At 41.0% G+C, this 14965-nt stretch overlaps 1 pseudogene; it reads left to right on the forward strand.

Moving 5' to 3' along the window:
* Positions 1-8699: 8699 nt before the first annotated feature.
* On the forward strand, positions 8700-12544 carry LOC142849077 (casein kinase I-like; annotated as a pseudogene).
* Positions 12545-14965: the final 2421 nt, after the last annotated feature.

Here is a 14965-nt window from a genome sequence, read left to right on the forward strand (position 1 = left end):
GTAGGAGTTCTTTGGTAGAGTTTTTGGGGTCGCTTATGTATACTATCATATCATCTGCAAATAACGAGAGCTTAACTTCTTCTTTTCCGATACGAATCCCCTTGATCCCTTTATGTTGTCTTATTGCTATTGCTAGAACTTCAAGCACTATATTGAAGAGGTATGGAGAGAGTGGACAGCCTTGTCGTGTTCCTGATTTTAGTGGGATGGCTTTGAGTTTTTCTCCATTTAATTTAATGTTAGCTGACGGCTTGCTGTAAATAGCTTTTATTATATTTAGGTATGATCCTTGTATCCCTAATCTCTCCAAGACTTTTATCATAAAGGGGTGTTGAATTTTGTCAAATGCTTTTTCAGCATCTAATGAAATGATCATATGGTTTTTTTCTTTCAGTTTATTTATATGGTGGATTACATTGATAGATTTGCGTATGTTGAACCAGCCCTGCATCTCTGGGATGAAGCCTACTTGATCATAATGGATAATTTTTCTAATGTGTTCTTGGATTCGGTTTGCCAGTATTTTATTGAGAATTTTTGCATCGATATTCATGAGTGAGATCGGCCTGTAATTTTCTTTCTTGGTTGGGTCTTTTTGTGGTTTTGGTATCAGGGTAACTGTAGCTTCATAAAAGGAATTTGGCAATGACTCTTCTGTTTCTATATTGTGAAATACATTAAGGAGTATAGGTATTAGCTCTTCTTGGAAGTTCTGGTAGAATTCTGCATTGAAACCATCTGGTCCTGGGCTTTTTTTGGAAGGTAGATTTTTGATAACGGTTTCTAGCTCTTCGCGACTAACAGGTCTATTTAGATCGTTCACCTGGTCTTGGTTTAGCTTTGGTATGTGGTACTTATCTAAAAAAATGTCCATTTCTTTTGCATTTTCTAGTTTTGTGGCATACAGGCTTTTGTAGTAAGATCTAATGAGTCTCTGAATTTCCTCTGTGTCTGTGGTTATGTCCCCCTTTTCATTTCTGATCTTATTTATTTGCGTGTTCTCTCTCTGTCGTTTAATTAGTTTGGATAGGGGTTTGTCGATCTTGTTGATTTTCTCCAAGAACCAACTTTTTGTTTCATTGATTCTTTGGACTGTTTTCTGCGTTTCTATTTTGTTGATTTCAGCCCTCAGTTTGATTATTTCCAGTCTTCTACTCCTCCTGGGCGCATCTGCTTCTTTTTTTTCTAAAGCTTTCAGGTGTGCTGTTAAGTCTCCGATGTATGCTTTCTCTGTTTTCTTTAAGTGGGCACTTAGTGCTATGAACTTTCCTCTTAGCACTGCTTTCATAGTGTCCCATAGGTTTGAGTATGTTGTCCCTTTATTTTCATTAAATTCAAGGAAGACTTTAATTTCTTTCTTGATTTCTTCTTTGACCCAGGTGTGGTTCAGTAGTTGACTGTTCAGTTTCCATGAGTTTGTCGGCTTTCTGGAGGTAGGATTGTTGTTGAATTCTAACTTTAATCCGTGGTGATCTGATAAGACACAGGTGGAGACTGATATTTTTTTGTATCTGTGGAGGTTTCCTTTGTTTCTGAGTATGTGGTCAATTTTCGAGAAGGTTCCATGGGCTGCAGAGAAGAAGGTATATTCTTTCCTATTTGGGTGGAATGTTCTATAGATGTCTGTTAAGTCCATTTGCTTCATTACCTCCAGTAGTTCTCTTACTTCTCTATTAGGTTTCTGTCTGATTGACCTGTCAATTGCTGAGAGAGGTGTATTGAAGTCTCCTACTACTAGTGTGTGTGGTTTGATGTCTGCCTTGAGTTTTAGTAATATTTCTTTTACATACGTGGGTGCTTTTATATTAGGGGCGTAAATATTCAGGATTGAGACTTCATCCTGACAAATTGTTCCTGTTATGAGTATAAAGTGTCCATCTCGATCTCTTCGGATTGATTTTAGTTTGAAGTCAGTTTTGTTAGAAATTAATATGGCCACACCTGCTTTTTTCTTAGGACCATTTGCTTGAAAGATCTTTTCCCAGCCCTTTACTCTGAGTAGATGCCTGTCTTTGTGGTTGAGATGTGTTTCTTGCAAACAGCAGAATGTTGGATCCTGTTTTCGTATCCAATCTCTTAGCCTGTGCCTTTTTATAGGTGAATTGAGACCATTAATATTAAGTGATATTAATGACCAGTGGTTGTTTACGCCAGATATTCTTATTGTTTTTGGAAGTAGAATTTGTGTGTCTCCCTTCTGTGAGTTGTGCTAGTGAAGGGTCGCTAGATGCCTGAGTTATTGTAAGCAGTGTTGGCAATGTTGGATTCCTTGGGTTGCGATTTTCCTTCTATTACTTTCTGTAGGGCTGGATTCGTGGCTACGTATTGTTTAAATTTGTTTTTATCCTGGAATGTCTTGATTTCTCCATTTATAGTGAACGAAAGCTTGGCTGGGTATAGTAGTCTGGGCTTGCATCCATGGTCTCTTAGCTTCTGCAGTACTTCTATCCAGGACCTTCTGGCTTTCATTGTTTCCATAGAGAAATCAGGTGTAAGTCTGATCGGTTTACCTTTATAAGTTACTTGGCCTTTTTCCTTTGCAGCTCTTAGTATTCTTTCTTTAACCTGTATATTTTGTGTTTTGATTATTATATGGCGAGGGGATGTTTTCCTTTGATCCAGTCTGTTTGGTGTTCTATATGCTTCTTGAATATTCAAAGGAATATCTTTCTTTATGTTGGGAAAGTTTTCTTCCATAATTTTGTTCAAAATATTTTCTGGGCCTTTGAGCTGTGACTCTTCTCCTTCTTCTATTCCTATTATTCTTAGATTTGGTCTTTTTATTGTGTCCCATATTTCCTGAATGTTTTGTGATGAGAATTTGTTGGCTTTGCAGTTTTCTTTGATCAGAGCATTTATTTTCTCTATGTTGTCCTCAGAATCTGAGATTCTTTCTTCTATTTCTTGTATTCTATTGATTATGCTTGTTTCTGTAGGCTCTGCTCGTTGACCTAGATTTTCCATATCCAGCTGGTCCTCAGTTTGTGTTTTCTTCCTTGCTTCCATTTCAGTTTTCAATTCTTGAACTGTTTCCATTACCTGTTTGATCGTTCTTTCTTGGTTTCCCAGGGTATTATGTACGTATTTACTCATTTCTTCAAATTTTTGGTTATACTTCTCATCCATTTCTATAAGGGCATTTTTCACATGTTGTTTAAGGGACTCTACAGCTTTCATAAAGTCAATTTTTTCCACTTCTTCTGTGTTATGGTTTTGGAGACCTTCTGTTGTAAGATCGTTGGGTTCTGGTGTTTTCATGTTGTTTTTCAGATTATTGGGTGAATTCTTTCCTTGGCGCCTACCCATCTCCTCCTATCGATGCTATCTAAGGGGTCTTTTAAAACTGGTTCAGGTTCCCCTGCTGGCCAGGGGCTCCTCTTACAAAATGCCCTTGCTCTGTTTCCTGGTTCCTGCCGGGGGCCAAGATCCCTCTCACCCCTCAGAAAGGTCTTCAGGAATAGGACCCGGCTCCTCCTTTGCCAGGGACCTCCCCAACCGAAGGCCTACCTCTTTGGTTTAATTGTAGTGGGGCGATCTGTTCTTGGTGTTGCGCGCGGTCCCTGCAGCCTGCTTCTCCTGCTGGGACGGTTCCCGCTGCCAGCAGCCTGTGTCCTCTGCTGCCGCTCTGGTCCCAGTGGGTCGCTGCCGGCTGCGCTGGGCGTCCTCCGGCCGCGTTCCGCCGCCCGGTGTTCCGGCCGCGTTCCGCCGCCCGGTGTTCCGGCCGCGTTCCGCCGCCCGGTGTTCCGGCCGCGTTCCGCCGCCCGGTGTTCCGGCCGCGTTCCGCCGCCCGGTGTTCCGGCCGCGTTCCGCCGCCCGGTGTTCCGGCCGCGTTCCGCCGCCCGGTGTTCCGGCCGCGTTCCGCCGCCCGGTGTTCCGGCCGCGTTCCGCCGCCCGGTGTTCCGGCCGCGTTCCGCCGCCCGGTGTTCCGGCCGCGTTCCGCCGCCCGGTGTTCCGGCCGCGTTCCGCCGCCCGGTGTTCCGGCCGCGTTCCGCCGCCCGGTGTTCCGGCCGCGTTCCGCCGCCCGGTGTTCCGGCCGCGTTCCGCCGCCCGGTGTTCCGGCCGCGTTCCGCCGCCCGGTGTTCCGGCCGCGTTCCGCCGCCCGGTGTTCCGGCCGCGTTCCGCCGCCCGGTGTTCCGGCCGCGTTCCGCCGCCCGGTGTTCCGGCCGCGTTCCGCCGCCCGGTGTTCCGGCCGCGTTCCGCCGCCCGGTGTTCCGGCCGCGTTCCGCCGCCCGGTGTTCCGGCCGCGTTCCGCCGCCCGGTGTTCCGGCCGCGTTCCGCCGCCCGGTGTTCCGGCCGCGTTGCGTTCCGCCGCCCGGTGTTCCGGCCGCGTTGCGTTCCGCCGCCCGGTGTTCCGGCCGCGTTGCGTTCCGCCGCCCGGTGTTCCGGCCGCGTTGCGTTCCGCCGCCCGGTGTTCCGGCCGCGTTGCGTTCCGCCGCCCGGTGTTCCGGCCGCGTTGCGTTCCGCCGCCCGGTGTTCCGGCCGCGTTGCGTTCCGCCGCCCGGTGTTCCGGCCGCGTTGCGTTCCGCCGCCCGGTGTTCCGGCCGCGTTGCGTTCCGCCGCCCGGTGTTCCGGCCGCGTTGCGTTCCGCCGCCCGGTGTTCCGGCCGCGTTGCGTTCCGCCGCCCGGTGTTCCGGCCGCGTTGCGTTCCGCCGCCCGGTGTTCCGGCCGCGTTGCGTTCCGCCGCCCGGTGTTCCGGCCGCGTTGCGTTCCGCCGCCCGGTGTTCCGGCCGCGTTGCGTTCCGCCGCCCGGTGTTCCGGCCGCGTTGCGTTCCGCCGCCCGGTGTTCCGGCCGCGTTGCGTTCCGCCGCCAAGAAGTCCTTGTTTTTTACTGCTGAGTAGTACTCTAAAATGTATACACATTCCATACTTTCTTCATCCATTCTTCCATTGAAGGACATCTAGGTTCTGGCTATTACAAACAATGCTGCTATGAACATAGCAGAGCACACACTGAGACAATGGGGATGTTCTATCGGGAACTCACCAAGGCCAGCTGGCCTGGGTCTGAAAAAGCCTGGGATAAAACCGGACTCACTGAACATAGCGGACAATGAGGAATACTGAGAACTAAAGAACAATGGCAGTGGGTTTTTGATCCTACTGCACGTACTGGCTTTGTGGGAGCCTAGGCATTTTGGATACTCACCTTACTAGACCTGAATGGAGGTGGGTGGTCCTTGGACTTCCCACTGGGCAGGGAACCCTGATAGCTCTATGGGATGACAAGGGAGGGGAACTTGATTGGGAGAGGGAGGAGGCAAATGGGAGGAGGTGGTGGGGAAGAGACAGAAATCTTTAATAAATAAATAAACGGAAAAAAAAGAAATGAAAAAATGTTTAATTTTTACCTCTGAGAATAATATGATATCTACTATCTCTAATATTATATTTGGCTTTTTCTAATATATAAACATGTGTATTTTATATAAACATATACTTTCTTGGTAGAGTTTTCTGAGGGTTGTCTTTCCATATTCTTACTGTAGTTTTTTCTCATATAGGGAGGTTTATATTAGTTTTAACTATTTGTTAAATCTCCTAGCATATTATGTTATTATACAACAGGGTAATAATTTTGTTTACATGAAAGTATTTTCAAACTCATTCTGTTGGTTGGATTATGATATCTCTCTCATCAATATACAAATATATAGCTTCAAATAACTTTTGATCTTTTATAGGTACCAGTTTCTACCTACATTAAAAATTTTCTAATATTTTATGTGATAAATAAATTTTACATTTTTCTTCTAAAATGTATTATTGTACCTGGTGAAAGAATGAATCGGCTTTAGTTTTCCTCCAGATGAAAAGTTGGGGGTTGGATACCACTATTAGATTTTTATTTGTTTAAAATTGCTTATTTATGTTTATGAGATTGGATCTCCTGTAGCCTGGGATGGTACCAAATTTGTTATGTAGCATCATAAGTAATCAAAATCATAGAATCTTAAGTATAAAGATTACCAGGCGGAAGACAGATAAATAACTAATAATTAATGTCTAATGGAGGTAAAATTTAGTTACCACAAGATAAACATGTTCTAGAGAATGTTACTTAATACTTGAAAGTCTTCAACAATACTCTTAAAAAAGGTTTAGATGGCAAGTTAAATGTTGTGTGTTATTATGAGAAAAAAGCAAAGTAGAAAGTGCCAGAAAAATATGGAAGTTAACAAATAAGGGTTCCATAAATGAGTTTAAAATGACTGTAATTTGCTAGTTTTGCTAAAATTGAGTAACATTAACTTGTTTTTTATTTGTTTTATGTCTTCATATGCCATTTTCTTAATTTGGGGATTATTGTAATTTTCGCAAATTTCCTTCAATTTCAGGCATTATTATTTCAAAACCTGTTTTTCCTCCTTTTATGATTCCCTTTTTGACAGGTTGATTCTAGTTGTTTTGCATGACTTAGTTGTTGATTTATTTGGTGAACAAATTTGACTAGTGGGGTCTCTGCTGTTCATTTTTACAAATATAATATTATGCTAAGCATAATATATTATGTGAAATTTATATTCTTTTGTGTTCAAGTATTTGTAAATGGGGTTTTATAAAATTCTATATTTTAGAGACTTACGGAATTCGTGGATTTTTAAAAAAATGTGTGAAAACCATTTTCACTTACTGAAAGTTTTTTAGCTTTCAAGAAAGCATGGAAAATAGTATGAGATCTTAGTGACTACTATGTAATTTATCTCAAAATTGGGAAGCAATTTTGAAGACAACAAAGCAAAATGAGTAGTAACGCTTATTGTGTACTTACATGACATGTTCTTTACAAAATTTTCATGAATTGATACTTTAATCCCACATCTGGGTTGCAAAAGTCTCATTTTTATCTGGGACAGTCTAGAAATAGTTAATGTTAGTTATAGTAATGACTCCCAAGTGTACCATTCATTGTCATTCCACTCTCAGGAACTCAGTCCTGTTTGTGGAAAATGCAGATTTCCAGGAAGCACAATGTGTAAACCCCTAAAACAGCACTTCTTGACCTGTGGGGTCGTGACCCCTTCGGGCGTCGAATGACCCTTTCACAGCGGTCACCTAAGACCATCAGAATACACAGATATTTGCATTATGGTTCATAACAGTAGCATAAAATTGCAGCTATAAAGCAACAACAAAAATAATTTTACGGCTGGGGGTCACCACAACACAGGGAATTAAAGGGTTGTAGCATTAGGAATGCTGAGAACCATTGCCCTAGAACAGTGGCTTAAATGAAAGTCAGAACAAGTGAACCTTCATGCACGAAATATTTGCACAGAAATAAGCGTGTTTTCCAGCATGTGACTGAAGCCTTTCAGATGTCACAGAACAGTGTTGTTGGAATAAAACTATAAATCTCTATTCAGAGGAGGTGAAGGATTATATGGTTCTTTATGCAGAAAATATCCCTAGTTTCTCTTGCTCTCTTCTCTCGTTTGGTTTGAGATGAAGGATGTCAGAGTGTATAATGAGGAAGCCGGTTCTCATTTTCACCAAGACTGCCCAAATTTAATACATGTGCTTTAGGCTTCAGTGTCCTTCTAAGTAATAAGCTGCTGGGTGTCTTACTTTGTATTTGTCAAATGTGTGCAAAGGCATTATGAGGCTTAAATTTGTTTTGTTCAACCGCTTTTAATGATATTAATTGAAGTGACAATTGTTTACTGAGATCATTAAAAGTTTTAGTGCTAGGCTGTTCTTGTGTTTTTAAAAGAATTTTCAGATTTATTGGAGTCATTAAAGGTAGCACCCCGAAACACTTCTAAGAATATTTTTAACATATTTATAATTTTAAAATTCATAATCAGGAGCTAAGAGTGAACTTAGCTCAGTAAGCCAGAATGAACTACAGCTAGGCTAGGATTATGGAGAAATTCTCTCTTCAACAGAATCACTTCTAAATAAACTACTTACTATCTACACTTTAAACATTTTTGTAGGTCAATCCACATGTTTGGAATTCAGTCAAATAAAAAGGATAGCTTAAGGCTATTGTAGAATTATATTTTATGTCCTTTCCAAATAACACATACACAGTTACATGCGCGCGCGCACACACATACACACACCTGCATGAGCACATAGAGACACAGCCATACACACCATAGATTGTCAGAAGCTGTCTCGTTAGCAAGCCCATATTTTACACCTGAGAAGGATAAAGTAATAGTGATAAATTAAAAAAAATGAGAAAAGCTTTATCTCATTGGCCATTTCTGGGAATAAAAATAGCAGAGGGATTTTGAGAGTATTTTGAATATAAGTTGAATTGCAAATTTCTTTACTTAATAATATATTAACAAAGATAGCAGGGCGGTGGTGGCGCACGCCTTTAATCCCAGCACTCGGGAGGCAGAGGCAGGCGGATCTCTGTGAGTTCGAGCCCAGCCTGGTCTACAGAGCTAGTTCCAGGACAGGCTCTAAAGCCACAGAGAAACCCTGTCTCGAAAAACCAAAAAAAAAAAAAAGTTTTATTAATTAGAAAAAGCAACATAATTTGATTCTGCTTGGTTAACTAAATTAGGCCACATTTACCTGGATATGCATGCAGGAAATAAAATGGCTTCAGGGAGGAATTACCTTGAGAGAGGATCAGTCACAAGGGATTTCCTATTTGTTCATTTCCATGTGAGGCATTCAGAAAGGCAAATGAGATGAAAGATTCAATTGTAAAGGTGAGGGACTGTGTCAATTTTAAAATAATGTGTACTTTGGGAACATGGTCTGATATTGAAGGTTTGGCATTTATCTGCAAGGAAAGTCTTGCGTTAAAAGCAGCGGTGGAGAGTTACCGAAGGAGGCAAGTTGAGGAAAACATACGGGTGGAAATGAGGGTTAGTTGTAAGAGGGTGGCTTAAGGAAAAGGGCCTGGTGATGCCTAAGCCCTGAGTATTTGCTTTTGATCTGAAATATAGGAAAAGTCAGTTCAAGACAGAAAGGTTAAAAATAGAGGCAGTGTTGACTCACCTGCTGTTATCGGAGGCAGGCTGTGCTCTGAGAAATTGAGCAAAATTATCAGAACCTCAAAACACTGCAGTGATAAAGACAGGGGCTGAGAGCCGAAACAGAAACCAGACTCGTGATATTTACAAGGATGTACTTATGCAGTTTTTATTGTTCTCTTTTATTCACCAATTAATCTGTTTGCTACAGCAATCTCAGGGAGACATGAAAAGATTGTTTCAAATTGGCAAAGATATGTATGAGTGGTGTGTGTGTGTGTGTGTGTGTGTGTGTGTGTGTGTGTGTGTGTGTGTGTGTGGTGTCTACCCAGTAACCAAGGAAGTCAGAAGAGGGCATTAAATCCCCTGAAACTGACTTACAGATGGTTGTCAGCCAACCTGTGCATTCTGGGACCTCAACCCAGGTTTTCCAGGAGAACAACTCCTCTTAAATTCTGAGCCATCTCTCCAGCTCTGAGAAGACATTTCTCAGGAATGAGGAAAGGCCAGGCTCCAAGCACTATCCAAGTACAATAGCAGAAATGAACGCTTTTCTCACACTGTTTCCAAGCTTTCCACTTATGCCCTCCCTGTGATCCTTCTGTCTGGACCCAGGAGTCCTCACGGGTTAGAGCAGAGCAAGGCACTAGGTAGCAGAACCCAGTTCTCTGATTTCCCACGATCGATCTTTATATTAAGATGAGTAGAATTTAGTAGATTGTGTTCTTTGTGTTTTATATAGTTTTGATCCTTTTGAAAATCTTATTCTTCCATTTTCTTCCTTTCAAGTATTTCTGATAAAAGAATTATAGAAAGCAAAATTCCTGTGATATCCAAAGTGAGAATTAAATGGCCGCAGGTAAATTTCTTTTTAAATGAATAGGAGGCCATGTTCTTGATGTCTCTAAATTAATACTTAGCAGCTGTTAAATAGGTGGATGTTCCTTATGCAAGACCCCTGAAGGCGGTGGACAGTGGTGTCTTCATTTGGCATGACAATAACTTTGCTAAATAAAAATTGAAAGAGGCTATCATTGTGGGGTGAATTTCAGACCAGGCTAAAACTAAAATGTGGTCACTCATAAAAAAGTTCCCCATGAAACTGGAACTAAATGTCTTACTTAGTCTTCTAAGAAATTAGGTCAGAGGAAAAGCTCCCAGTTTCCCACCTGACATGATAGGAAAATTCCCCTGTCTCCTTCCTCTCTCACACAGAGAAAACCCAGCAACCCGATGCTGATCACTCAGTTGCTTTTCTATTGCTCTGGTTTCCTTGTCTGGGAACATGAGGAGAATAACAATTTTTGCTTCAACTTTCTTTTTGGTTCTATTCAGGTTATTGAAATATTTATTTAGTCTGTTTATGAATATATAGCCTGATTCTGGAATAAAAATAAGGCCAATCAGATTGTTAACTCAGTCATAATCTTCTTCTTTGACTTTTGTGTTATTTTATTTGCCAGTCATCATACTAGTACATAGTAGATCCCGCTAAAAGTCATGCTGAGTTTTTATCTGTGTTTGAACATAGAGGAGTCTGCAAGTAGCAAGTACTTGCAACATGGGTATACGGGCTAGATTTTTCTTGTATTATTGGCTACAGTTAGAGCATCATAAGAATACACGACTACCTTTCTATACAATAGCTCCTTTGTTTCCTCACACATTTTCATAATCTTTCTTATTCCATTTGTTTTTTTACCTCAAATTAGCACCACTTCATTATTTAATGCTGCCAAGAAGTTTGAAAAAATGAGAAAAAAAAGATCTCATTTTGAGACTGTTCATTTGATGCATAGGTAAATCTAATAGGCAAAACTAATTACAGGTAAAAGGATATTTGCCATGTTTTTCAAATTATTTGTTCAGCAATAACCAGGAATGGTAAAGTTTAGTACTCAACAGAGATCGTTGAAAGGGATAATGTATCAGTAAAATGGGAAAATTTAATAGAAACCCTTTTTGAAATCTCCTCTAGTGATTGTTGTAATTGGAAGTGCTGGATTGAAAATGTGATAAAAATCTTCAACAACAGGCAGTGTGCCAGCCTTCAGAACGAATTTATCCCAGCACTTTACAGCACAAGCTCTTTCGAATGGTCCATCTCTTTGCTGCTTGTTCATGAGTTCATTATTTTCTTTATACAGCAATGCTGACAAAAATTTGATCTGGCCATCTGATACTGCAAATTCCTTTAAGCACACAGCTACTGGCAATATCGCTACATGCATATTGAACAAGTTGACAATAAAACTGTATTTGAGTAATGCGGCAGCTTCACATTTTCAGTAAGAAAGAATTGTAGTCACTGGAGCATGGAGATGATGTGCAGAATGTTAGTGTCTCACATGTTAGAAGTTTAAATCTTTGTCAAGTGAGCAGTCCACTCTGAGGTAAACCCTTGAACTCACTTCCGGCAGCTCTTCTTAGGGTACTGGATTCCAGAAGGAGTCAAGTGATGGTGTGGTGAGTGAGGTGACATGTACGTTCCCATTTTGTGCTTTTATGGGTTTTGTGTGTGTGTAGGGGTGGTTGTACTCTTTTTAATTGCCTGTTTTATGGAGAGCATGGAGTTAGGTGGGTGAGGGGACCTGGGATGAGTTAGAGGAGAGAACATGAACAGAATATAGTATATGAAAAAATGGTTTTTGAAAGCCAGTCAGTTTTTCTGGTTTAGCAGTCTACTCTACTATTTTTTGGAAAAGAAAAAACTGGGCAGAAAGGTAGAGTAAACTCAGGTTTCTCAGTTTGTTTAAAAAAAATCTCTTTTTATCTGTTATTTAAGGAAGTGGCAGTGAAGCTAAAATTCCAGAAGGTCAGGCATCCCCAGCTACTGTATGAGAACAACCTGTATATGACTCTTCATGGTGGCATTAGCAACCCTCACATACAGTGGTGTGGGCAAAAGAAATTATATAATGTGCCAGTCATGGATTTCTCAGGCCACGCTGGGCAGATCTCTTCAGTTTCTGCTTAAGAAGTTTTCACAAAGAAGATTATTTTTGTTAGCTGAACAGATGGTCAGTAGAACTGATTATGTGCATTGAAATATTCTTATACACAGAGGCATTAAACCAGACAATTTCCCAATAGGTATTGGGTATCACTATGTTGTTACTCCTTATTGATTTTGGTTTGACCCAAAAGTATGGAAACAACAGTACAAGACTAGAGTTCCCATACAAACAAGATATAAACCTCCCTGGCACTGCCCAAGATATTAGCTTCAGTATACATTTTAGTCTTGAGCAGTCAGCAAGATGATATGGAATCTTTAGGATATGTCTTGATGCGTTTTTAATAGAACCAGTCTGCCAGTCAAAGGCTGAAGTCTGCAACAAAGAAACAAAAATATGAAAAGCGTAGTGAAAGGTCCTCTGGTGTTGAAGTTTTGTGTAAGGGGTTCCCTGAAGAATTTACTCTCGTGGGCTGTGATTTGAGGAAGCTCCAGTTCGCATGCATGTGAGACAATGTTCAGCATCTTCTCAAGATCCTGAAATATTTGACTGGACTATGTTAAAGCAGAAAGTGGCATAGCAACAACCTCTTCTGGTGGCAGAGTCAGCAGACCCCTGCACCACAAGCAAACTGACAAACCAACATGAGCATTGTCTGGGAGAAAAGCAGCAGAGTAGATGATTAGATCAGCATTTGTTTCTCCTCAAATCCAGAAATTTTAATTCATATGTACACTGACCAGTGGTTGTGGACAACCATTTACCTGGTGTAAAGAATTTAATTTGTGTATAAACTGGCCCTTGGCAGCATTGCTGATCTTGATCTTGAGTTATAGCTGCTGTGGCTGTGAATACTAACAGAGCTAGTAAAACATGGTATATAGTGTTCCATTGCAATTTTCTTTCCAAGTAGAAAAGTTAACTAAATCATTGATACAGAAATTTGTTGACTGAGGTTTCTGTCCTACCTGGTTCCTGCAGTCCTTAAGTCCCAAAGAAATATCACAGAGGTCTACATTAACTATAAACTGATTGGTCTAGTATTTCAGGCTTCTGATTAATTCTTATAACTTATACTAGCCCACAATTCTTATCTGTGTTAGCCACGTGGCTTGGTACCTTTTTAGGCGAGGCAGTCACATCTTTCTTGCTCTGTGTCTGGCTTCTTCTGTCTGTCTGTGTGATGATTTCCGACTGAAACTTCCCTCTTGCCTGAATTCTTGTTGCCCCACCTCTTCTTCCTGTTGGGTCACTCCATCTATACTTTTTGCCTGGCTACTGGCCAATCAGCATTTATTTAAAATACAAGTGACAGGGTACAGACCATTGTCCCACAGCAGAAATTTGTGGAGAAATTGTGAGTATGCCAATTTCTTTGTTAAACACTCTTACTTTGAACCATACTGCTTTGAGATATCATTCAGAAGAATAGCAGGAACAGTCTTCAGAAACAGTTGTAATGGTTGTTAATGTTCACAACTGTGTGTTCCTAGGCTCTTGCTACTCCTGGGGTTTGTAAGTTGTTAACTGAAAACATCCTTTATAGGCCTAGCTTCTTGTTTGCAAGTCTAAGATTCCAGTGTTTGAACATTTGAAAGACCATGCCTGCTTAACTGTACTAGAAATAATAGCATTTAGAGTGAAGACTTAAGCAAACAAACACGGTGACTACTAGGCTATGCTTAGGATTCTGCCATAACTCTGTGATGTTCTTAGTATTAAAAAGCAAAATCTTATTTATCACAGGAATAGTTACCATATTACAACTGAAAATGTGTTTGTGTCGCCAGATGAATGTAATCATTGTAAATATAAAAAAGATAAAATATTTATTTGAAAAAAGAAAAGGAAGAGATGATATGGCAAATGCTAGTAATTCAATCACTCCACTCCAAATGTTTAGACAGGGTCATCACTGTGAGTTCAAATCCAACTTGATAATAAATTGAAGACCAGCCTGGTCTACCATGGAGAATGTGTCTCAAATCTCCAAAATAAATAAGAGACAACACTAATCATTTCTTACGTGTCCCATTGTCTGTGTGTGTCTTGAAAGCTCATTTCTTGTATTACTGGATAATCTGCCACTGTAAGATGCTGGCCTACTCACTTGCTGAAGGAAATTGTTTGTTTATACTTAATTCCAAATTATGAATGGAGCTGCTATAAATAGTCATGTGTGAGTTTTGTGTGGATTAAAATTTCAACACATTGGGCTAAATACATATAAGTGTGGTTGATGGATAATTTCAATGAGGTTGAACTTAACTTTCCCTTCATAGATTGGGCTTTGCTTATCCTAGCTAAAGAGCCATCACCAATTTAGAACAATCAGTTAGGTTTTTCTCTGCCTTTTCTGGAAAAATTTATAGTGTTTTGTGTTTTATATTTAGGTCCATAATCTCTTTTCAGTTAACATTTGTGAAACTCACAAAACTGTTATTAGATATATTTTGTGCATGTTCCGGTGTCCTTTCTGGAAACACCACTCCTTGGCTCTGGAGTTGCTTTGATTTTGTTGAAGAAGCTCAGTTGGACATAGTTGTCAGGGTTAGTCTGGACTGTTTAGGCTGTTTGTTCTCTGTGGGTCTATTTGCCCTTTTCTGCCTACTCCCTGCAGTCTTGCTAGCTGTAGCCTTACAGTACATGGATGCCAGGCCTTGCCAGTTGCCCACCTGCGCTCTCTCTTTCAGCAATGTGATTCTGTTCAAGCTCTTCATACACGAATTGCTGCTTTACATTTCCTGTGTGATAACACTCAGATCTCTGCCTTGTCTGCAGTGTGTTTCTGAAGTTTGCACTATTAGCAATCTGTGTTTTCACCATCCAAGTATGTCTTGATATGTTTTGTTGATTGATAGCATTTAATAAATGGAAGTGAACAGGCCTCCACTTCCAACTTCTCTGCTGATTGGACTGCAAGTTCTATGTCTGCTGTTGGCTGAGGTGCAAATTTTCCCTCCCTAGAACAGAACCTGGGATTTTGAGAATGCAGGTAAAGACTCTACTGTTGCGCCCTCTTCAGCCATTGTACTTCTGTTTACCTAGGAAAAGCATCTGAACAGAGGG

This window comes from Microtus pennsylvanicus, chromosome 4, assembly GCF_037038515.1.
Source record: "Microtus pennsylvanicus isolate mMicPen1 chromosome 4, mMicPen1.hap1, whole genome shotgun sequence".
Lineage (NCBI taxonomy): Eukaryota > Metazoa > Chordata > Mammalia > Rodentia > Cricetidae > Microtus > Microtus pennsylvanicus.